Source organism: Lepidochelys kempii, chromosome 15, assembly GCF_965140285.1.
Source record: "Lepidochelys kempii isolate rLepKem1 chromosome 15, rLepKem1.hap1, whole genome shotgun sequence".
Classification (NCBI taxonomy): Eukaryota; Metazoa; Chordata; order Testudines; family Cheloniidae; genus Lepidochelys; species Lepidochelys kempii.
Genome location: NC_136394.1, coordinates 21,494,931 through 21,520,622, shown reverse-complemented (window position 1 = coordinate 21,520,622; position 25,692 = coordinate 21,494,931). Strand labels below are relative to the sequence as shown.

General features: G+C 41.9%; 1 protein-coding gene across 5 annotated transcripts in view; it reads right to left on the bottom strand.

The window, feature by feature from the left end:
* RIMBP2 (RIMS binding protein 2) overlaps positions 1–25,692 on the bottom strand; it is a 280,445-nt gene that overhangs the window by 100,867 nt on the left and 153,886 nt on the right. For all 5 annotated transcript variants that reach the window (XM_073312919.1, XM_078848948.1, XM_078848949.1 and 2 more), the window contains 2 exons: positions 24,616–24,705; positions 11,988–12,110 (listed from right to left, as the gene is read on the bottom strand). The gene's annotated coding sequence lies outside the window, so the exon portion shown is untranslated. The remainder of the gene's footprint in view (positions 1–11,987; positions 12,111–24,615; positions 24,706–25,692) is intronic.

The following is a 25,692-nucleotide window of genomic DNA, read 5'->3' as shown; positions in this document are numbered from 1 at the left end:
ATATCACCAAAACCTTCCCTTTCCTCGTTATCCTCAGGGCTAAAGCCCTTGTCAATGCATTGAAGATTCAGCCTCCTTAGCCATCCTAATTTTTGCCTCTGACTCTTCCAAGCCAAAAATGTCACTGCTGAGATCATATTCCTCTCTCATCACTGAGACAACATCACCATCTCCTTCCTTAGAGGTTTTTAAGGTCAGGCTTGACAAAGCCTTAGCTGATGATTTAGTTGGGGATTAGGTCCTGTTTTGAACGGGGGTTGGACTAGATGACCTCCTGAGGTGCCTTCCAACCCTGATATTCTATGATTCTATGATCGTTGGAAGTCCCTCGGGCCATTTCTAAACTGCAAAGGGAACACAGAACTCACTATGGAATGGCTTCCAACATAAGTGTGCTCTGTGTACATTTTGCTAAACTAAACTACTCTGGTAAGAGATATTCCCCAGGATGCAACTGAGCAGAGAGACTGAGTAAACAGGTTTGCAGAGATTGAAAATTACCTGGGCCACAGTAACACCACAGCTCTGGTTCTGAGCATTACTTCACTGATTGTGACCTCAGCTTGCAATGGTAGCTAGGGATAGGTTCCCTTAAAGGTACCAGTGTGAGCCTTTGCTTTCTCTTGTGAAAGTCCCTAACTTCCCTCCTGCCTTCATGTACTACTCAGAGCTGCTGGTTTGCTGCAAACTATGGTCTATGTGCTGAACTGCACCGCAGGGTGTAGAGAGGGGCCAACTTCAGAAATCTGTTGACTATAGTGCAGAGGGCAGGGATGCAGTGAAATCAGTCCCTTCTATGTCTGTCCAAGCCAGGCCAGGACTTAGGGAGAACATGTGTCATGACCCTAGGAAATACAGTCTCTCACCACTCTGGAAGTTAGAAAGCCATGGAGAACTACAGAGTCTTTTACCAACTGCACGGTAGTACCATAAATGTGTCATGTGGTGGATGCACCACCAAGTGCATTACCACTTGTTACTGCCGGGGGTCTTCTTGTGCGTATGGAGCCGCTCTAGCCTGAGTCCCTACAGGCTGCAGTGCAACTGGCCACTAAAAGTCCCCTGGCCTCCCCACCACCTAGACTGCAGGCAGCAGAGGAAGGAGGACAGAGCACGGAATAGAGGATTTTGTGGGGCTAGCCGCCGTAGGCACAGTAAAAGTCTATTTGCACATGTTCCTGCAGCTCCAGGCCAGGAATCCCTGCAGCAATTGAGCTATAAGCAGACAAGGGTTGTGGCACAGAGCAGAGAATATAAGCTTCTGCAGGACTAGGCATTTTTCCTCATAGAAACGTATTTGTGAAGGAAAAATCTGACTTAGAGGAACATCACAAACACTGCCTTTGCTCTGGCTTTTCAGGCGTAAGAGGATCCAAAGTCCCCATAGTATGTAGTAAAACCACAGTCAGTGGCTTATGGGACCCAAAGCTACTTTAGGATCTTTAAACAACTGAAAAAACTATGTATCGTCAACAAGCTAAACCTCATCTTTATTCAATTACTTCCTCTTTCTCCTTGGACAAAAAAGCATTGTTTGCTTATACGTTACAAAGCAATCTTTCAAAGAAATGTTTGTGTACTGAGACAATGTAGCTACATGATAGAAGGGATGGGAATAGTTCCCAATAATGAAAATACTGAAAAACACTTATTTTATAAAACAAGGAGCAAGCACTGTACCTGCTTCACTCAGATCCATCTGCATAAACTGAACATTGGGTTCGGAAGCATTTCCTAGAAACTGGGAATCACGAGAACCATGTGAAATGAAACACGCAAAGGGCCACCACTAACAGACAAACTCCTGTCTTAAAAGATCACCCCAAGGTATCCCGCAATGTACTGACTACTGTGATACTCGGGACTGTTCCTTTAAGGGCTGAGCTTCCCAAGCAGTGAGTCCGAGCAGGCAACCGGGAAGCTCTCGTCGTTATGCAGAACCAGCTGGAACTAGCACTGAATAAGGCAAGCACCTTAACCACTGAGTGATCCCTGAACGCCACAAGCACCAGTGTGCTCCAGCTTTATGAGAACACCCATCTCTTTAAGTGGCCCGTTTCGGTGGCTATTTAAAACAGGCTACAAGAACAGCAGTTCTCAGCTTGCCTTTTAGCTAGTGCACTACACTTGCTGAGTCATCCATTCCCACCTATCTCCCAACATAGCTTTGATGCCATTCAGCACTTCCACAATCTTTGCTCAAAAAAAAGAAAGGAAAAGAGGCTTGGGCTTGAAGCCAAAATCTAAAATGTTCTCTTAATACACTCAGGCTTAATACACTCCCACCAGCTCATGATTGAGGGGAGCTGGGAAGGAGCAATCTGGCAAAAGTACTCTCTCTTTAACAATAGCCCAGAAGAAAAAAAGACAAGAGTTTTGCTTTTGGTAAAGTCTCAGCAACGCTTTATCTCATTCCTTAGAAAACGAGCCCCAGGAAATTTCAAAAAAGAGCTATGAAGCAGACTATAAAAAGTGACATCAAGATTTAAGGTCAGGTACATGAGGCCAGTTCCTCATCCCACCGGCCACCAGCTCGCAGAGGTTTGGCTCTGATAAAGACAAGGCATTGCTAAAAAAAAAAAAAAAAAAATCCATAAAATAGAGCATCCTGAATAAGTGCCATTTATAAACTGAAACCTTAGGAGGTTTTTGTCCAGAAGCTAAGGAGCCGCTCTGAGCCATCGTCTGTTTTTAATAACTTTATATTGGCTTAGCATCTTTACTGAGAAGTCTAGTAAAATATATGACACATTTTGATGACCTCTCATGACTTTACTGGAGCCATATATGAAGAAAATAGGGCCACTGGAAAATAGGGAAATAAAAACTGCAGACTTGAAGGGAGACCTTAAAATAACTGATTGACTTGGTGGATGAAAACTCCTTCAAAGAGGGTGTAACAGTGGCTTATCCACTGAGGTATGGCAGGAATAGTCATGCCAAAATAAGTTAATAGCCGATTATCCTGTTACTACACCAGAAACTTCAGAGGAAGGAATAAAATGCTAGACACTTCACAATAAGGTGTGATTTGTGTAATAGTACAGTATGAGAGAAATATCCTCCTCACTCCAAATAATAAGCAGCTTATAACCTGTGTATCAAGACTTTAAATTTTGTTCTGATTAATATAACCCGATGCTCTTCTTATCCACGTATATATTTAACCCTGCTTTAATCTTAGTAAATTATTTGTCTCTACAATAGCTTGCAGTAATGAGTATCACAAGTTAACGGTATGTTGAATTAAAAAAGTATTTCCTTAGAATTCCCAAATCAATATTTTCAACCGCCCAAATATTCAGTTCACCCACTTTCCCCAAAGGCTGGTAAAAAACGATGGGCTTTGCATTATGCATGCCCTGAAGTCTAAGAGATCCAGCACAGGGAATCAATTTCCAAAGTCAAGGGGCTCTCCTTCTGAACACCTGTCCACTACCCTTTCCTACTGAAAGTAGGGGAGATCCAGCTCAAGCACCAATGCTGATTGCAACTGCGGCAGTAAAGAGCCAGCTAAGCATACAGAGGTCCAGTGTGTAGCACACTTCCTTCAGCGTTTATTGCATAAGAGGCAAGCTGCAGCACATTCCACTAGCTGGAGCAGCTCTGTGGCCTTTGCTTTCTTCCTTAGGTACAGTACATGGTCACATTTTCTTTGGACAGACCCTGTGAATCCTGTATATTGTTTTCCCATCTCCACATCAACATCTCTGCCAGGGTAACAAAAAAAGGGCAGCTTTATAACTGTGCTCAGGGAAGACTGAATATGACCCTCTAGTTTCTTTCTCGGAAGCCACAGATTAAATGTGTGTTCATGACCATTCAAAAGACAGATGGAAAGAGGGTGGGGAGAGACAGAAATGTGTATCTGACAGGGAAATAAGCATTCACAAGTGGGGCTGTAGCTCAGGTGTGAAAGAGGGCTACGTGGTAGAAGTCACAGAGGAGAGATTTTAGAGGAATAGTTCTGTTGGTTATAACATCTTTAGTAAATGAAGCATTACAAATTACTTTTACTTTTAAATGTCAGCCTGCAGTATGCCAAACTTCTTCCTTAATATGAGGCTTTGGGGAATTCAGCTATGAGAAAGTGTTTCATTTATGGAGGAATACATGAGATTTGAGAAGCCATAAACTGGAGGGAAATTGTGTGGTTTACTTAATTTAGTTCCTAGTTTTTCACTTTTGGATTAAACCTGAGGAGAATAAATGCTGCGTTACTTTGATTAGATAATTGCATATAAGTCTAAAATAGATTATTTTAGCCATAACATCTGACACAGGGCGCACAGCCAGTAGTTACAGGTTTGTCTGAGAGTAAGAGTTCAAGGCATAGCTGAGTCCCTAGCAGATCTAAATGCACCTTAATGCTCTTGGCTCAGGGACTCATGGAAATATATTTTAAAAGCTTGTCCTCAGAACCCTTTAAAGACAAAATGGGAATTTAGGGAGCTCAGCACCTCATAGGATTGGCCCCTAAAATAGCCCTGTTGGAAGATGTTAAATCGACAACACACTCAAGATATCTATTGACAGAGGAGCCGGGGTGACAGACAAGCTGAAACAGTAAAACAAGTTTCCTCACACTGCCCCGCCAATGCACCTCAGCTTTGACCTGGAGCATCCATCTTTAGAAGTACATGGCCAATCTCTTTGGCTCGTTCTGTCTTTAGCTTTCCTGCTAAACTGCCAACAAAGGGGTCAATCAGTGCCAGTCATGGTGGTGGCAAACGTGATATGGAAAACTGTTACTGGAAAACTGTTACAATAGACAATCATTACAGTAGAAATTTAATCAATAAAAAAGTCTGTGGGGAACATGTTTTAAGTTTAGAGATGGAATAAGTTACAATTACCCTCAGAGAGGTCACTTTTATGAAAATTAACTGGATAACAAATGGGTATGGAAACATCAGTGCACTGCAATATTAAAAAGCATGCCCGCAGCTTCATGTGCCAGGAAACTGCAGCAATTCTAGGCCCATAAAGAGTGTGTACACAACAGGGATGTGTGTGCACAAAACATCCTTGTACACTTGGATATTCACTGTAAACAAACACGCACTTCTAAAATTGGGGCCCTAGTGTTGAGATAATTTGTGTTTTAAAAGCCTTCAGAGAAGGGGTGAGGGGAGAGAGAGAGAGAAGCACAGTGTCTTGCTTCTCACAACTTTTACAAACCTTGGCAAATCATGCAAACATGTTGAGTTCTGAAATGAGTTCTGCATGTGTGTGAGAGACAGAGATAAAGCAAGAAACGAATTCCATTATCCTCTTTTGGAACCTTTTTTGCCTGCATGTTACTGGAATGTGCCTTGTCTGAGGACTCTTGCTCCCAAAGACTCTTCTTTCTCTCTCTCTCTCCCCCCTTAACAGCAAAATAATTGTAAGTTTTGCATGTTTACTACAGCTGTTCAGAAGTTTTTTCACAGAAAGCTTTCTCATTCAAAATCAATGGGTTTCTTTAAAAACAATTTTTGGAGGGAAAAAAAACAGTTTTGGGAGGAAATATTCATCAGCTGAAAACCACTGGCTTCAAAATGAAAACTTTTCTGTTTTAGTGGCCAAAAACCTGAAAACTGGTTTTATTTTAATGAAAACCTGATTTTTTTTCTCCAAAGGGGGAAAAAAACCCATCTCCTAACCAGCTCTCACATTTCACATCATTTGAGAGGCACAAACACTTGTCTCTTCTTTCAGTGCTCTCTCTCTGGATCGTACTGCTAAACCATCACCCATTCAAACCAGAAAGCAGCAAGCTACAAACGGTGCCCAATCCCGTAAATGGCTCTGCCCAGACACTGCCCTCTGCTTGTGCAGGGCAGCTTGCAGGATCACTGCCTGGGTATCGTTATTATCTTTAGCATCACTGGAAGAGCCCAACCATGCCACACTTTACTACTGAACTCAATGTGCGTCCTTATTGAGTAAAGAGTGCCGGATCAGCCCATTAGTGTGCAAACATAGGTGTTAGTGAGGGTTGAACTAGATGACCTCCTGAGGTCCCTTCCAACCCTGATATTCTATGATTCTATGATTCTCCCAACCTCCTCTCTGCAAACCTGAATAAAGTAATTACTCCTGAACTTTCAAATGTGTCCCCTGAGCATGAGTGTCGTCAAGTGGACAGGGCACGAGACGGAGAGTTAGGAGATCTGGGCTCCTATCCCAACTCAGCTACTTACCTTGTGCATGATATTAAGCAAGTCACTTTACCACACTCTTTCCTCTCCCATCCTTTGTCTGCCTTGACAGTGAATCCTCAAAAATCAGGCTTGTGAGCTCATATGTGAAATTTCTGGCAGTCAAATTCTAGCTCCCTGTGCTGATGCTAGTACTGTTGAGAGAAATTATAGAGCTGGATCTGAGCGGCAAAATTCATAAGAGAATTTGAACTTCCCCAAAGTTCAGGGCTGTTTGGATACAATGATTTGATTCAGCTGACCATGTCATTCAGATTCAGATCTAAACATCAACAAAATTCAAGGGTGGTTTTAGTTCAGGTACCACTTTATCAAATTGTGGCTGGGGCACTTTTAAATACAGCTTCCCTGGATGAAGTCATCACAGAAAGTCTCTTTTCTTGTAAAAATTCCAATTCCTAGCATCTCAGTAGCACACATTTATCAGAAATGCTGATTACTGCCACACAGCAAAAAGGAGATACGGCTCCACATGTAATGGTTTGCTTCTCAGGGGAAAGGCGATAGCACAAGATGTTGCTGCTTTGCTGCAATCCAGCCGATCTTAAGGAAAATATTTAACCAGATGGGTTGCTTTGAAGATCAGAGAAAGGGAATTTTAAATTTCACACATATTAATATATTTCACCTGTATTTCCAATAGATTTCAGAAGAGAACATAAAATGCATTCAGTTGCCCATACCAGCAAATCCACCGGGGTCATGCTCACTTTTGTCTCATACGAAGTATCAGGGAAAAAAGCATGATAACATTACAAATGTTCTTTCAGTGGAAACCAAGTCAACAGCACTTTCAAACAAAGACCCTGCATCAGGGTCTGCTCTACAACGTTATAAAATGGAGTAATTCAATTCAAGTCAATGTATGCTAAATTCCAGATCCAAGCTGTGTTGAGATGCATACTCCATCAGATTACCTTCCTGAACTGTGTGTATGTTCTTTACTCTTTTTTTGCAATAATAACCAATAAATAAGCCCTCAGCTTGCACCCATCTGCCTAGCAGAGTTGCAAGTGCAAAATATATATCTATGGATCTGGTAGACGAAATATATACTGAACTAGAAGACAGGTTTTACTGCTCACATCAAAGTCTACTGGTGCACAAGCCCAGCCAATAACAGTTCTTATTTTGACATTTAACTTGATTAAATGCAAATTACTGTCAATTCACAGCCGTCTATTTTTCAGCCGTCTCATGAGCCATGGATTTACAGTTCATTTCCTTTTTTCTTTTTTGATTTTCTTCTCTCTGCTACATGCCCCTGGAGTCAGTGAAGTTGTGCATCTCTCTAGCTTGTGTCCCAGGTTCATTACATGGGGATCCCGGCCAAGTCCCTTGTGAAATGAGCTTTGGTTTTCTGTCAAGGTCCATGGCAAGTGCTAGAGCACTAATCAGAGTGGTATAACACATCACTCAGCCGTGTTTGTGGAGCTGTCATTTTTCTATTCCCCAGAAGCCCAGGAAGGAAATAACCCAAAAAGTAAATTAGCTTGCAGTCTAAGAGAAGGCATCCCTTCTTGCTCAGAGGGAAGTCACATTGGTCTCAGGCAGAGGGCAGTACATCATACCTCCACTCGAGTATGCAGTTTAATTTTCCTTTTCCATTACATGCATTTTTTATTTGCACTGTAATTTTCAATTTGTTCTATTGGTGCTGACTGCCCACTGGCAACTAGAACACTATTATTCTCCTTCAGAGCAATATTCAGGTTAGTGAAGAGCCTGGGCCTTATCCAGTGAGTGACTATGGCTCAGGCCTCCTAAAGCTTGCTGGGGGCAGGTCTACACTACAGTCAGGATCGACACTCTGAGATCGATCCACCGGCGGTCGATTTAGTGGGTCTAGTGAAGACCTGCCAAATTGACAGTAAATCATTCTCCTGTCGATCCCTGTACTCTACCCCCCGACGAGAAGAGTAAGGTAAGTCAACAGGAGAGTTTCTCCTGTCGACCTCCCACGGTACAGACCCCGCAGTAACTCAACCTAAGGTACGTCGACTCCAGCTACGTTATTCATGTGGAGTTGCATAGAGTAGGTCGACTTATCGCAGTAGTGTAGACATAGCCTGGGACGGTTAGGCTTGTGCAGCAGCCAGCTTGACTCTGACATTCCCACAGTTCTCTAGTGGTTCACTGAGATGTAACTTGTATCCATTATTGATCCCCATCTGCTAAATTGAAAGCCTTTTCTTCATCTCTCAGTCAACACTAAACAAAAACTATGGAGAGAGGTTTTGGAATGGCGCGTTCATGAAATTGCAGCAACACAATGAGACTTCTCCATGTTAATGATTAGAAAGGCAAGAACCTGCTTTCATCATCACATGTATCTCCAAAGACCCAAAATCAGCTTCCACTGCAGCCAATGGCAAAACTCCCATTGAGGTCTATGGGAGCACAAATCAAGCACCAAGTCTTTGCCAAACCCATTTCTAAATACATGGTTGGCATCTACAACTAGAGTTGAGTGAATAATTGATTTTTTGGCTTAGTGGCCAAACCAAAAAAAATCCAAACAATAATTTGGCTTGTTTCAGTCCTAAAGTGGATTTTTCCAGTTTCTCTCAACAAAATGCAAAAACTCCCAAAATTTTATTCAGGCCAAAAAACAAAACAAAACCATTTTAAAAATGTCATTTTAAATTGGCATTTTGTTTCAGAAATGGTGATTTGAAGTAATGTTGTCCAAACAGTTTGTTTCATCTTTTCTGAATTTTTTGTTTTCAGGTTTTTTTTTTGTTTTGTATTTTTTGGCCAAAACTATTAGCCAAATCGGACCAGAATTTGTGAATAGTTTCCATGCATCGAAAAAATATTGCCCAATTCTACCTATGACAAACATCAGCTCGAGCTTGCCAGCATTATTAATCAAACATTCTTTGCAGAAAACTCTTATTTGTAACCTTGAGAGTTCACTGAAGAACTCAGTCCATCTATTTTTATTCTACTTCAGATACTTGCCTCCTCTTCCTCTATTTCATCTCTTCTTTGCTCACTGCTTCAGTAGTTTGAAAAGGGAAAACTTTGGGTTTTTTACCGTGTCAAACAAACCACAGCCTGGCACCTTGTCAAGAAAAGCTCAGCACTGGATCAACATTCCATTCGAACTGTCTGAACATATTCTTAGTCTTTCCAGACTGTGAAGGTATGTCTGACGCACAGGCTGTGTTTACAATGTGCTTTTCTCTTAAAAATTACCACTGTAACACTACCAGCAATGCAGCTCCACCATTGTTAGAAACAGTGGTAGCTCTAAGGTCCCCGCGTTTTTATTTCTGTGTCATGTGACTCTTTTTCAAACACATCTAGATGATGTGGTAGAAACCATGGGAAAGGCATTTGTAAACTAGAGAGCCACATTTCCTGCCACAGGGAGAGCAGAAGCCATTCAAAACAGTGTTTCTGAGACCATATTTCTGGCTCATCTCTCCAACAGGACCACGTCACATCCCGCTTTGCATCCCTCCCCGACTCCATTTTTGCACCCCCTCAGACACAAGGTCCTTGACTTTAAGGGCCATTTAAGGCCCTTCTTCATTTAGTCACACTCTCCCTATCAGGCCTAAAGGCTTATCTTACTGCTAGCCCTCGCCTTTGCTCTGCAAGTGATGGTCCACTTGCCTGACCACTTCTCACTCAAGCCCATCTGTGCTTTCTCTCATGCTGCTCATCTTTGCATTGGAAAAGCTCCCTGGTAAAATCCCTGAAGCTACCACCTCCCTGGCAAAATCCCTCCTCAAAAGCTAACTCTGCTGCAATATCTACAATGGCTGGGCAAGTGATGAGCTGTGGCTTGTTTTTCCTGATCAGCTCTGTTTTACTGTTCACTCTGACCTTATCCTCTCAACTCATCTCCACTCTGTTTGTCTGTTTCATCCAGATGACACAGCCCATCACATACACACTGGGAGCTCTCCAAGTCAGAGGCTGCCTTCGTCGTTAGATGTCTGTACTGCACATAGCGCAATAAGGCCCCAATCCTTGACTGGAATGCCTAGCCCTTCCATAAAAGAAACAAACAACAACTAGGGGGAAATTTAAGAAAAAGCTCAGAGAATTCAACACCGTGGTTTGTTGGTCTCCATGCTGAGAAAAACTGGGACCTCCTAATTAAGACTCTTGCATCTTCAGTACAGCCATAATTCACATTGCGTTATACAGATGCAAATTACAATGCTGTGAGAGGTGAACATTATAAGAACAGAGCAAATGATATATAAAGATTCATAACTCAATTTTACAATTAACATGAATAGCCAGATTCTGACAAAATATGTGAATAAGGGTATCACAATTTGGCCCTAACATCTGAGTCTATTAAAGAGACATACCAAAATAAACCACCTATGGAAAACATTCAACAGAATTCTGCCTTTAGTGAATCAGAATACACATATATACACTTTAAAAGCTACAGTGTGATAGGATGCAAATATTGACAAATCCGGACACAGCAGAAATGGACTACTGCTATCTGTGTTCCTACAGTATGCAGCCACTAGTGGAAAATGAAATTATTTGTTGATTGAATTATTTAATGGAAGCAATGCTACACATACTATTATACAATCACCATCTAAACAGAAGTAGGATAGTGCCCTTAACATACTATAAAATCCCAGACTGAAAGGATTAAATGTGTGATTAAAAATAAAGAGAATTTGTTAAAGTTTAAAAGGAAGTGCCAAACTGATGACTCTGCAAAGTAAAAACCTCTGTGTCTCTACAGAACAGCTGGAGCATGGACACCGGCTCCATAAGCTTCTCCCACAACTATTCAGCCTCAATCTGGAGGGATCACATCTGGAGTAAGAGGACATATTAGTCTCCATGGCTCCCTAAATCCTTGAACACTCTTGTAAGACTTCTAACAGTCATGGAATTAGATCCAAATGTGGCAGTGGGCTTTATTTGGTGGGTTGTGGACACCTGTCCATAAGGAACTGGACTGACACCCACTAGCTTAGACCACCAGGTTAGAAGCAACATTCAGCTGGCAATGACTTTCTTTCACTATCCACATGGACAAGATTTGACCCCATGACAATCTCTATGCCACTGCCATCCCCGAAAGTGAACCACTTCAATCCTTTACCCACACAGCTGATTTTAATCCTTTCCTCCTCCTATCAACTTGATTCCCATTCAGTAACTATGAGCTCAAGTCACCCGAACAGCAATTTTGTAAAATCCTAAATGCAGCTAGAATTTAGTTTATATCCCCTCCCTTTTTGTTTGATGACTCCCTCAAAGTGGTATCTTCATTATTTATTTCATTTTATTCCAGGACCATCGGGGGAAAAAATAGTAATATAAGTCATCTTTATCGAATGGTCAGGAAGGCCCCTATTTAGTAAAGCAAGTAAGCATGACTTATTCTGTGTCTATTGTGCAAAGCACTTAAGCACATGTTCAGGTTCCAGTGACTTCAAGCGCATGCTTAAGTGTTTTGCTGCATAGGAATGAGTTTACTTGTGCTTGAAGTAATCATCAACATGTTCCCATAAGTGTTTTGCTTAATTGGGATGCTATACAGGCAACAGAATCATCAGAGAAAGCATATTTCTTCTCAAAAAGAAAAGGAGTACTTGTGGCACCTTAGAGACTAACCAATTTATTTGAGCATAAGCTTTCGTGAGCTACAGCTCACTTCATCGGATGCAAACCTGAAACCTGTCATATTTCTTCTAGCATTCTATTACAGCCTCTTACATCTGAAATGAAGAACACAGGCAAAGGTATTAGACACTGAGTTACCAGACTTCATTGTATTAGCCATACCTTTAGGACCTGCTCTAAGTTCTCCAGCTTGGCTTGGAGCTGGTGTTTCTCCTTCACAGCCAAATCTCGTTCTTTGGTCACTATGGTGAGGGTTTCTCTAAGCTGAACATAGTCTGATTTCACCTAAAAATATAAAAAAAGTAAAATAAAATAAAAAAGAAGCGTGAGAGGTAAAGTACTCTCAATGTAGACAATTTACCAAGAGAAAAGCACATCTGAAATGAATACCAGTCGCTTGTGCAATTCTGCCCAAGGCCATCAAATGGGGACAGGAAAAAATATAAAGCAGAAAATAAGAGATAAGAAACAAAAGCAAAAATTGAAATTAGGTAAGGGGTTAAACTTAAGTGAAAAAAGGAAACAGTAGAAGAAGGCAATTGTGTGAGTATATCATGTGCGTGAACATACACACACGCACACAACCACTCTCATTTGGTACGGTTACAAACAATCTGATAATCAAAATGTAATTGGGCATAAGTTAAAAAACTAAAAGGAAAAGGCTAATACATATACCAGTAAATGGGCAAAATAGATAAAAGTAACTCAGATCAAATAGTTTTGTTACACCTCACTCTACCCTCACCTTTTTGTCTGTATGTCGTTTATCTGGGCTCCAAACCTGCACAGAGATCTGTCAGTGTAGATTTCTGATACCGTGTTACTGCAGGCAGATGTAGGGAGCTGCTAGACAATGCAGCTGTTTGCAGGATCAGAACCCTCAACGGTAAACTCTGAGGCCCTGGTCTCTCAAACATCAGTGAGTAAACTTATTAATGTAGATATTTCCATAGATTTTAATAAGGCCACTTGGGTGAGTAGAGAGACACACATGCTTAAGTGTCTGCAGTATCAAGCCTTGTGTTTGTAAAGTGCCTACCACACTGGGGTTCTGTAAATAAAAGCAACGTCCTAAGATTCTTCCTCCTCATCTGAGGTTGCAGAGATGTAAGTATAAACAGATCACATGTATACCATTTCTGATTTAATCTTTTGACTTCATCAAGTCAGCCTGTTCTAAATTAATAATAAGCATGAGCAACAGAGGAAAATTAAAATGTACAATCAAATTATTTTCCGTTCTGAAGGAAAAGAAATATTCACATTGAGCAAAAATTGTGTTTTCCCTTAAAATCTTTGTACATGTCCTATTTCCAAATAAGATAACGTCATGAGGTTAAGTTATTCAGCAAATAAGGCTTAACTTCTTGTTTATTTTACCCCAGAGTTAGCTTAGCCTTTCAATGCAAGTAACTAAGTACAAAATAGAGCATTTTGGGAACCTTCAAGTCTGCACATAATATGGGGACTATGTAATATGTAGTATACATATACATTGTATATTTAGAAAATAAATTATTCCATCAATATTCCATGGACCAGTTCTTTTCCTTGACCTTTTGATCCATATCTTCAGCTAATGTAAACTGGTTTCAATGGAGTGTACAATGTGAGAATCTGGCCCTTTACCTCTCAGCACTGTCTAGGTTTAAGCACAAACGATGAGTCCTGCAATGTAACAATTACAGAGTATATCACATCAGGAATTGAAATCTTCAGAACATAACACCACAAAGAACATTAACAATTCAAATCCACTACTAACAGATACAAAGATAGATATATAGCGTTCACAAAAACGTGACAAACACACATCTTCACAACGCTGCTCGCAAGGACATAAACGAAACAAAGCCCATACCATTTTAGCTCAATAAGAGTCTGGACAGCATCTGTTTTCTTTGTCCAATTGACAATCAGAAATGTAACAGTGAAAGCAGGATTAGTGAATGCAGGGCTGGGTAAGGGAAGGAAAGGCAGCGCAATAATTATAGGGAAAAAATGTGTAGACTTCGATTGTGGGTCAAAGTTAGTTTCTCCTTTCCAACACAGCTATAGAGGGGACAAGTTCTCTTTTTGTTTGATTAGTAAAGCTGCATTTTTTTTTAAATCCAAAGACATTACACAACTTCCTACGGTGATGTCCGTTCAGAGAAACCCTGGAAAACCACATTTTCCCTCTGGCTACAGTTTGTTAACTCGTGAATTTCACGACGGTTCAAATTGAATCTAAACTGTTCAATGTAACCCTGCTATTTTCTTTACAGAGGGCTTTTCAGAATGCAATGGACTGGAAAAGAGAAAGAACAGATCTTGTTTTCCATGAGAACTAATGCAATTACCAGCACCCTCAGGAATTTTTTTTTCCTCCGTGTATATTTTTATTTTCCCTTTCCATTCAAAACTCTTTACCGTAGGAGACATTCATTTAAACAATGGCTTTTCAGAAGTTATTAACTTCCTCCGTACTTGGTATGGTCTTTCGCTGCTCAGACTGCTTGATGTACATTGTAAAAATATAATGTGGTGAGTAAAGGGAGGTGATGAGACATTGCCATTGACAATGCAAGCGTGTTATTGTCTGTGATTCTCAGCTGATTTACTAACGATGGATGAACCACAAAGGTTTGGAGCAAGCTCCAAGAAAGGGTGTACAGTTCAGCATGAAAAAAATAATCATTTAATTGAGATAACTGGGCTCGAACCAGGACCAAACTAAGGTCATTACCTGGGGCACCCAATTCTGTCATCTAAAAATACATGCCAGGTAAAGAAGACACACACAAAAACACACACAAAAGAACCAAAAATTGGGGAATGTCTTGGGATGAGAAAAAGAGAGAGAGAGAGATTAGAGGAGGGAGAGAAGGAGAAAGTATGGATGGATAGATGGATATCTAATGGGTTGGGAGATGTGGGGAAGGGTAAAGAGAACATAGGCAGGACCGGCGCTAGGCACCAGCAAAGCGAGCAGCATTCCGGCCACCCCCCCTTTTTTTTGCTTGGGCAGTTGCGCTCTTGGAGTGGCAAATTTTTTGCTTGGGGCGGAAAAAACCTAGAGCCAGCCCTGAACATAGGAATGCAAGTCCTGGAAGAGAGGTTGAGAAGGTAGTGTCCGGTGATGGGAAGAGAGCTATTATGGGTGGGAGTTGTCATGATAGACATGACAGAAGGGACATCGTGATAAATGGTGTCAGAGGAGGGAGGGAAGATTTTGTAAAGGATGTCTTTAGTGGGAAGGACGTGAGGGGAGACCAAAGGGAGAAAAAGACTTGCGACAGGTTGTAGGTAGACCTGAAATAAAGGGGAAAAAAGCGGGGGCGGGGGGGAGATTACACAGGAACTGGGAGATATGGTATAGGGGGAAAATGCGGGAAACAGAGGAAAGAGAACTGGAGAAAGAAAGCAGAAGTGGAAACATAACAAAAGGTGGGGGAGCAGAACAGAGAAATGAGAGGACTGACATGAATGTAAAAGGGAAAGAACGAAAGCGAAAGGACAATCAGAGAAAGAAATAAAGAAATGGAAAAAGGAAGAGGAAAACACAAGGAAACACGCATTTCTTTAGGGCTATGCAACTCTATTTTGATTTTATTCGTGCTGCTTATATGTTTTCAGATGCAATCCATAAGGAATGAAGGGGACAGGAAAGGCGATACACCGGGGAAGTCACAGATAAGGGCCTGGCTCTGGGTTACAAAGGTAACTCGCCAGCAACTGTGGATGCTAATTATAGCTGAGAGCAGATATTTGGAGGGCATGGGAAACGTGGCTTTATGGGAGGCAGGACCACGAGAAGGCAGGCGTGTGCTGGCACTTCCTCACCATACACACATGAAACATCATGACGCAACTCTCTTAGTGTTGTATCACAACTAAGTTTGCAAACATTACTGAGGGCACCCTGACTCTTAAAACTGGTCTTCTAAAAGGATGCCTTTTGCCTATTGACACAGAAAGTAACAGCAGTACCTTTATAAAAATAAACGAAAGTAATAGTAAAATAGGCTTTGTGTCTTGAGCTCGTGATGGTGTTGTCTAGTGGCTGCTCCACAGAGAGGATAAGGATAATGCTGCCAACTATGACAAATTTCCCTTGGTCTGGGGGTTAAAAGATACAAGTCTATTAATTTGGATCAGAAGGACCACAATTCTAGTCTTTGCTCACCTATGTGAGTGATTTATACAAGGACTGTATCTGAGAAACACATGGTTTTGTTAAAATAGGAACTTCCTGCAATAAAGTTAGAAGATGACAAAGAAATGGCAACCCAGCGGTACAGAAAAGGCAATTTTAGGGCCAATTTTTTTTTTGGTTTTAAGACGTGGAGCTTGTCTACAGGGGAAATAACCCACAACAGCCATTGTGGAATAGCTATTCCAAATGAATTCCCAAGTGGACACTCTTGTTCTGTGCTAAGAGTGCCTTTGTGCAGTTTAGCATAATCCACAGTGGAAGTGATTAGGCTGCGAGTGTGGAATAGCTATTGCACTTTAAATTCACATGATAATTTATTTCACAAAAGCTTTCCTCTGTAGACAAGCCTTTAGTGATAGCCTACTACCCAAAGTAAGCATAAGGTTCGTATCTATTACTGATGACAAACTGACAAGTAAGATGGATTCATAATTAATCCAGCATTTTGAATTAGTAAGAATGTGTTTAACTTGTTAGTGTGGCCTAGTGGATAACTCATTAGAGAAAGATTTAGGAGGTCTGGGTTCTATTATACTGCCACTAGCTTGGTGGATAACCATGGCCAAGTCACTTCACCTACCCATCTATAAAATGGAGATGATACTAACCTCCTTTTAAAAATGCTTTGAAATCTATGCATGAAAAGCACTATATAAGAGCTAGGTATTATTGTTATTGCTTCTATCTCCAGGAGATATATATGTGCATATATGCTACATTAAATAGATGACAGATAGATGTATGTATACTTCGCTCATTAACAGTTTTCTCAATAAGCTTATTCATAGACAATTATATTTAGTATGATATATCTATAATATAGTTAAGAGATCTAACCTACAATAATTGTATTTGAAGATACAAACTAAAGTCAGATTCTATTCTCACAACCCATTTACACCAGTATAAAAGAGAAGCATCAGAACTAATGTCCTACTTGTAGGAGTGTGCCTTTGTACATTCATAAATTGATCATTTTCCTTAATAATAAATCTTATTCTACAGTGTGGCAGACAACATTCCTATTTGATTTTAATAAGGGATTACATGATAATATGGTACATCCATTTACTGAATGATTTCCAATTTTCTTACGTCTACTAGTAATAATTATCTGGATTTAAAAAAAAATTATTTGACGTGTGGTGAGCATTCCTTGTTTCTGCTGTGGATTTTTTTTTCACATGGGAAATAAAGGGCTATGGGATCAGACAGTGCATCCCAGAGTTCTTCTGACAATGTACCTTGGGAAGATTTGTATTAGAGACGTGTGGAATCTGCAGATGTTTTATGTGCCTATCAGAGAGAGAATATTTCATCCAAGGATCTCAAAGCCCTATAAAAAACACTTTAAGCTTAATGATTATCCAAATGGTCCTAATAATCTGTATCTAATCCTCCTCCTTTAGAGGTTCAGGTCTTAATAAACAAAGATATCTGTGTATTTTCACTCTGTACCTTGGGAAGAAACAGGGGAAACACATCTCCATAAATAATAATAATAGTATTTTGTACTTCCACAGCACAGTCTGACCAGGACTTTCTCCTCCTGAGGATTTTGCATTAAATCACACAGACAACTGTACCCAGAACAGCAGCAGAGTGTTCAAGGAGTCTGTCACTCACTTTTTTTTTTTTTTTTTTTTTTACAAAATATGCACTAAAAGTGATTTTAATGATCTCTCCAACAAGCTGTCTGTTTAAGAACATATGGGATATGCATGAAATTGAATTACAGATTTGAGCACTGCTATCAAAGCCCCCAGTGGCAAAGACAGTTGACCTAGATAGATCCATAGTAAACAGTCATGATTTCATGAGAGAAACACTGGGAACATTTTGCTCTGTGATGACTCTGCGTTAAACGCACACAAATGTGTGCGTCATCCACAAAGCTTTTCATTCCATATATTACCACACATCAAACACTTCTGTCACTTGGGTCAGTTATGAAATCTATAATATTAATGAAGTACCTTCAGTTTTTCATAATACTTAAATCCAAAGACTATGGAGTTACTAGAAAAATACCACAGTTTATTTCATTGGTAAGGAGCTCATTTAGCCAAGCAGTGAAAGAACATTTCTCCCTGTGCCAAATACAGTTTACTTACACTGATAAATGCGCTCTGCAGGCCTGCAATTAATTCTGCCATAGGCAGACCACAACTGCTGAGATCAGACTAATTTACCTGTTACAGAGATAAGCACCCTAATACTCTCTGCTTTAATACTGGATGTTAGTGAACCAGCCAACTTCTCATACTACTACTTTCAGAGTAACAGTCGTGTTAGTCTGTGTTTGCAAAAAGAAAAGGAGTACTTGTGGCACCTTAGAGACTAACCAATTTATTTGAGCATAAGCTTTCGTGAGCTACAGCTCACCTCATCGGATGCATACTGTGGAAAATACATAAGATGTTTTTATACACACAGACCATGAAAAAATGGGTGTTTATCACTACAAAAGGTTTTCTCTCCCCCCACCCCACTCTCCTGCTGGTAATAGCTTATCTAAAGTGATCACTCTCCTTTGTAAGTGATCACTTTAGATAAGCTTTGAGAGTGATCACTTTAGATAAGCTATTACCAGCAGAAGAGTGGGGTGGGGAGAGAGAAAACCTTTTGTAGTGGTAAACACCCATTTTTTCATGGTCTGTGTGTATAAAAACATCTTCTGTATTTTCCACAGTATGCATCCGATGAAGTGAGCTGTAGCTCACGAAAGCTTATGCTCAAATAAATTGGTTAGTCTCTAAGGTGCCACAAGTCCTCCTTCTCATACTACTACTGTCTCTGAGAAAACATCATCCCATATAAGGAAGAGGTTACATTTTCCATTCATAATTGTTCCTATAAAACATATATGTTAGAAACATATTTTGAACATGCAATATACACACTACCCATCTTTATATGTGCACATCAGCAGGCAACCAAATCAGAGCCTACATAAACTGCACACCCTTTCTGTATGCAAAACCTGCATATATGCATATTGAAGGATCTTCTCCCCCAGGCAGAGGGCCAGCACAAGAGCTATGCACAATTAAATACCACTTAAGACTTATTTTGGAGGCTTAAGTGTTGTATAGTTTCTGTGATGCCCTTTGCATAGGAATGAGTTTTTCACCCTTTGTGCTGTGCACAAAACAGTTAATGGTTCCTCTATTTTCACACAAGACTGCCCTGGTTGTGTGCATATATCCTTATTTGTGTTCATAGAATTGCTGGTGCAATTTAGGTGCCTGTTTTTCAAAATTAAGTCTTAATGAGTTTTAAAAAAAACCCTATACAAAAAGAAATGAAAATGGTTCTTATTGTGATTTGTATGTGACCATAATGAGCTTATTTTACGTGTATTCTTTCTCTTTGAGGGCTGATCTATAATAGTGTTAAAAATCTTCCTATCTTTAATACGTAGCAGTTGCGTAGAGGTTTACATTTTCAAAAATACTAGACAAACTAATCCATACTCCCAAATCCCTCTGGCTATTATCAGTGAAAATGAGGCACAGACGGTTACATGATTTGCCTAAGTCCACACAGCAAATCTAAGGATAGAATTCAGAATTCCTAGGTCCGAGCCCTGTGCTTAGACTACACACTTCTACCTCATGGCTGGTTTTTCTGCCTAACATTAGTTTATTTTTCATTACACTTTAACTGTTTCTATTTCACATTTTTTCCTAAAAATTCTTCCTTACACTATACCCTCCAATTATTTATTTTTGCCCTATCAATTTGGGAAGGGAACATGCTCATGGGAGCCTAGAAAAATATTCCACACAGAATATTAAGTATTTTTGTATTGGAATACCAATTATCTCCATGCAGACTTTGAGGAAGGAGTAGAGCAAGAGTACCTCTGTGCACCTGTAATTAAGAATCCTGATAATGAAGTTCACTCTCTTAATCACAGCTATCAGTGAGCTGATTGCCAAGCCTGACTCAGGAAGGAGAGCAAGAACATGTGCTAGGAAAATGGCTCCATACACGCTGAAAGCTTTCTCTGTATTCCATAATATTGTCCACACCACCACACACACTCAAATAAATGGTCATAGGTCCATTGACTTAAGTACAGGGATAGACCCTCAGCTGGACTAAACTGTCATCACTCCCAGTTGCTGTAAATTCCCATGTACATCAGTGGAGCTTTGACAACGTACACTAATTGAGGATCTACCCCTTGGTACCACATTAGCATTGTTTGGTGAGGGGTATTGGCCTCTGATGCACTGCTCTTTTCCTGGCACTCAGTGCAAGTATTTTGAGGGCCTGTTCCTGCTCCCGTTGAAGTCAATGGGAGGTTCTGCAGGACTGGGCCCTAGAGATTTTTAAAAGCCCCGGGTGTGTCTGAGACCTGCTCCACGGATCTCCTGGATGGATATTTGTGCTTGACCACTAGCCATGGTTTAAAGGAGCTCACCACAAGTGCTTCAGCCTGCAGGTAATTGTGCCTGGGCTATGCCAGGGCCTAACATGTAGAACCCCAAATAATCCATATCTCTTAACTTTAAAAACAACTTAGAATGGTTTTATTCTGAGGAATTTGTTCTCTTTTAGTTTGACTGCTGTTACCCTATTATCTATTCCTTCTTTCCCATTTCAGTTTTTCCTCAGATAACTCACTTCATATACAATTGGCTTTATTTTTATTTTATTTTTTTTAAAAAGGTTTTAGGGGACAGATGATCTTTGAATTTTCCTTTTTTGAAATGGGTGGAATTCAGACTGTAAGCCCTTTGGGGCAGGGACTATTTTTTGTTCTTTGTACAGTTCCTGGCACAGTGAGGCCTTGGTCCAGGACTGGGGCTCCTAAACACTACAATGCAAATACTACTACTAAGACTGCTAATGGGTTAGTTTTAACCTATAAAGCCCTAAATGGTGTGGGTTAACTGAGAGGTAGCTTCTCTCTGCCTGACATACTGTCACAATCCAGATGTCTGGAAGCAATGGAGCTAGAGCCCCTTTAATCTATATGAGATGGGGCTGCTTGCGGGTCATTCCTGAAGAAGCCCTCTCTTGGTTGGCCAGAGCCCAGATTTGTTAACCTTCAGGCATGCTGCAAAGCTCATCTTTTCTCCTTCTTTGTTAACACGGCTGAGGAGAGTGTGTACTGAGGTGGATCTACTTATGGGAAGTCCCCTGTTTACATTGATACTGTCATTTTGAATGTAGGGAACAGGTACCCAGAGCACTACACGAGTTTCAGTGAGCTGTATTCTAAACATCTTAAGAAACAAATAAACAAACAAACACAATTGGTGAAATCTGAGCCCACTGAAGTCAATGGTAGTTTTGCCTCAACTTCAATGGGGCCAGGATTTCACCCTCTGAATTTAAATTTGTTTTTGCAAGGTTGTTTAGTACATTGGGCAAAGAGAGGTGCTTTATAGCTATAGTTTTTTATTATTACTATTACAACTACAATAAGGTAATTAGGGCTAACATTCTTCAATACTTTCTTAAGCCTTCCCTGCATTAGCCCCACATGCTACGTTTGTCTGAGGTAGAATGTAAACTGCATGGGGTATGGACCCTATCTTTATGTGGCTAGTGAAGGTTACATTTAGCGAGCTCTGTAAACCAGTGCTTCTCAAGCTATCTGATGTGGGGGATCGGCAATTTTTTTTTCCAATGTGCGCGCAGACCGGCAGCTGATGGCTCGCGGACCGGCATCGGTCCGCGGATCACCACTTTGAGTAGCACTGCTGTAAACAACAGTAGTGGGGAAAGGATGACGCTGGAAAGGTATTTAAAAGAAAAACATCATGAGAGAGAAACACTAGACAGATGGGGTGGATAGATCTAAATAAGCCATATGGCCTCTTTCCATCCCAAAATATTATTATGCTCCTGATTTACATAGGAACCACTTTGATTCCTCTCCAATCTGCTCTGAAGAGCAGAAAATTTCAGTTCTGTTTAGAGATCGTGTGCTATGTATGAAGTCACACAGTACATACATAACCACCCTCTATTCTCAACCGTTCACCTTTACCAACCAGTCCTGGCTGGCTCAGAGATTAAACAGCACAAGTTTTAGCTCAGAATTTCAGTCCTGAGTCTACATATTTGAAATATGCACTTCAAAGGGGCCTAAGTGAGGTAGGCAACCAACTCCAGTTGATCTTTGATGTTTGCAGTGTTATTGCAGTCTCTGATATGAGTTACTTCTGGGGGAATTCTGTGCCATTGCGCATGTGCAGAATTTATGTCCCCTGCAGATTTCTTTGCTTCCCCATAGAAAAATCACTTTCTGACAGGGAAGCAAAGGGAAGACACAAGAGCGGTCATGTGACCCTCCCTAGCAGTATCTTTCAGGGGCCCATGGCAGCCGGCAGAGAGGTAAATCACTGTGAGGCTAGAGGAGAAACTGGGGAAGACCCGGTGGGTGGCTCCTATCCTGCGCTGGGCTCAGCTCCTAGTCCTGGCTGGGCTGGGGAGGATGGGACTTCCTCTTCCCCTGCACGGCATCCAGGGCCGGGTCAGCCCCATGCCCCAGATTTCTCCCCTGGTGGCAGAAAGCTCTGCAAACTCCCCCATCTCCTGCTGCAGGGGGAGGGATCCCCATACAGGGAGCTGCTCTCCCATCCGCCCAACCCCCAGGCAACCAGACCCCCTCTCACCAAGCCTCACCCCCCACACTCAGAGCTCCCCCTCCGAGCCCCACTCCACTGCACCTGGACCACCCTGATGAGCCACCTGCACCCAGATCCCCACCCCACTGAGCCCCAACCAGCTGCACCTAAATCCCCACCCCACTGAGCCCCCACACTCAGACCCCCTGCTGAACTCTATTCCCGCACACCCAGACCGACCCCCCCGCTGAGCCCCAATCACCTTCACCCAGACCCCTCTGCAGAATCCCATTACTGTTGCACTCAGAACTCTCCAACAAGTCCCCCGCATCTGGATTCCTCACTGAGCCACCCACAACCCAGATTGCCCCACACAGAACCCTCTCAACCCACACCTGGATCCCCCCACACTTGGATCCTGCCTTGCTGAGCCTGCCTGCCCATACCTAGTGCACCTGGCATGGATGGGCAGGGCCCTGGTGTGTTTCTGGGACAGGCTCGGTCCTTGCATTGTGTCAGGGTTGGGCGCAGCTTCACCGCTGAGTCTGTGTCCTGGGGGGAGCTGCACAGTGATCTCTCACCTCTGTGGAGCCAATGGCCTATGCTCCCCAATGTCGTGCTGGAGCCTCCACATTTATTGACAAATAAAATTTGCAGAATTTTAAAATATTGTGTGCACAATTTTAATTTTGTCGCCGCAGAATGCCCTCGGGAGTAATGAGTTGTGTGCAAGACTAGCCCTCTAAGCCAATGTAAAGTAATACTTTTGGCTCAATCTAAACTTGTTTAGGGACTAGATTGTGAGTATCCCTTGTGCAGCCACAAAGTACCTCTTTTCCCATTTTATATGCTCCATGCACAGTCACTTGCAGTTGTAACCCCTGCACTCAGGGAAATGCAGGGACAGTTCTCTTGGTGTCCCTCCCTGGGGAAGAGGCACATTGCCCCAAACCAGGTGGGGCTGTAACTCTGCCTCATAGTACAGGCCAGGTACAGCAGCCAACAGAGAGAACTCTCCTAACGGATGATGCGGCTTTCTCAGTTTTTCTGCGCACTGAGCCAGTCAGGGTGCAATTGTGCCTTGTTTGGGCACAATCTCTCCTTGCACTCCTTCTGGAGCAGTGCAGCACAACACCCCTCCTCCCCCCACAATGTGGGCAAATGGCTATATGCTAGTTTGGCCCTCAAAAGCCACAGCTAATCACTCGTGGGAAAGGTTCAATTTATCACCGTTTTCTTGTCAGATCTTGCTCTAGTTGAGGCTTATAGCTAGACTGAGTGCAGCACTCCAGGGGAAGGTTCCAGAAGGACTGTGCCTCAGGAACCATAATCCCTTCCTGAGTTCCTAGGTAGACAGAGGTAGAGAACAGGTTGCATCAGTCATAGGTCCCAGCCTTGCATCCTCACCAGCCATTTCAGGCTGAGGGATTCATGAACTTCCCCAGACACACTGTCCGCTAGGCAGGCACAAGATGGCGGAGAATTAGATGCCAGAGAGTCAAAACTAGAAGTGGTTGAAAATGTTTTTTGGCAAAACTGAAATGTATTGATACTTTGTTAGTTTTAATTAAAAAAAATAAGAAAAATTGACAAAAATCAGGGGGAAAATTGTTTTTGTCAAAAATTTACATGGGCTGGTGGGAATAATTTCCTGACAAGCTCTAGTGAAAACCACTGCAAACAGCAATTTTCACCCAAAACTTCACAGGAATTTAGAGTACAATGAGAAGATGCTTCAATGACAAAGCACACCTCACCAATGTTTGTCTGTGTGTCTTAATTATTCATTTTCTTCTGGGGAGTAACATTTGTTCACCGAAAAATACACTGTTCATGAATTCAAATGTGGTTTTAAAACCAAACATTTTAATGTCCTTTGTGGGTCACTAGCAGAGAAGCAGCAGGACTGTGCTGTCTGCTTTTAGCAGCTCGGCAGTGTGGCGTCAGAGATAAATGGATGTGAGAATGCTATTAGCATGTCTTCTGACTGAGATGTTACCTGGTCATATTGCAGTGCTTTGTGAGACAGACTAGCATATTGAAGGCTCAAGCGATTCTTCTCTTGCACAGCATCCTTCAGTTCATTTTCCTAGAACAGAAGAAAAGGTGTTATAGGCCACTCATCGACATTTTTTTAAATTGCATATATCTTAAGTAATCAATGGGCGTGCTTTATTGGATATTAATACATCCCTATGCATGCAGTCAGGCACAAAGCCGAAGGTCTTGAAGGTCCAAAACCTGCAGGGTTATTATGGACTATAAATGACTGTCACCACATTTTTCGATAGGGAATTTGGAGTTGGTAAAGTGGGTGAATCTGATTAAAGATCGGGGGCGAGGGATAGTTCAGTGGTTTGAGCCTTGGCCTGCTAAACCCAGGGTTGCGAGTTCAATCCTTGAGGGGGCCATTTAGGGATCGGGGCAAAAATTGGGGATCGGTCCTGCTTTGAGCAGGGGGTTGGACTAGATGATCTCCTGTGGTCCCTTCCAACCCTGAAATTCTATGATTCTATGAAGGGACATGACTTGACTCCACAGACCAGACAACTGAAATACACAACTCCCCATGGAGTTAATGAAGAGCCCTACCCTGGCAGCAGCACGACTTGAAGATGGCAAGATTCTTGCCCTAGCTTTTCCTGAAGAACCAGAAGGGAAGAGAAACCAGCAGGACCCTCAAAGTCAGAAGCTCATAGTACACCACAGCTACAACAGAGAGTCAGCAGCTACTGAGGGGCAATTATCTCCATTTTCTACTATCCACACACAGCACCTGGATACCACAGTGACAGGCACTTCAGACATAAGAACAGAAAGATAACATCACCCCAGATGTTATCTGCAGCTGTAGCTAGGTATACCAGTGGGCAACATGGCTGTAATGGGGTCCTCGGTGGGCCAAGAAGCCTAGCGGTTAGTGCCTACTCAGTCATGGGGCACGGGTAGTGGAGACCAGGCCTGCCCACTCCACCGGGCTCTAGCAGCATTCGCTATCCGGGAGGGCCCTTTAAGCTACCTTCCGTGGGTTGCGTCCCATCACTGCTTCCTTCCCTCAGCTTCTGGTCCCAGATAA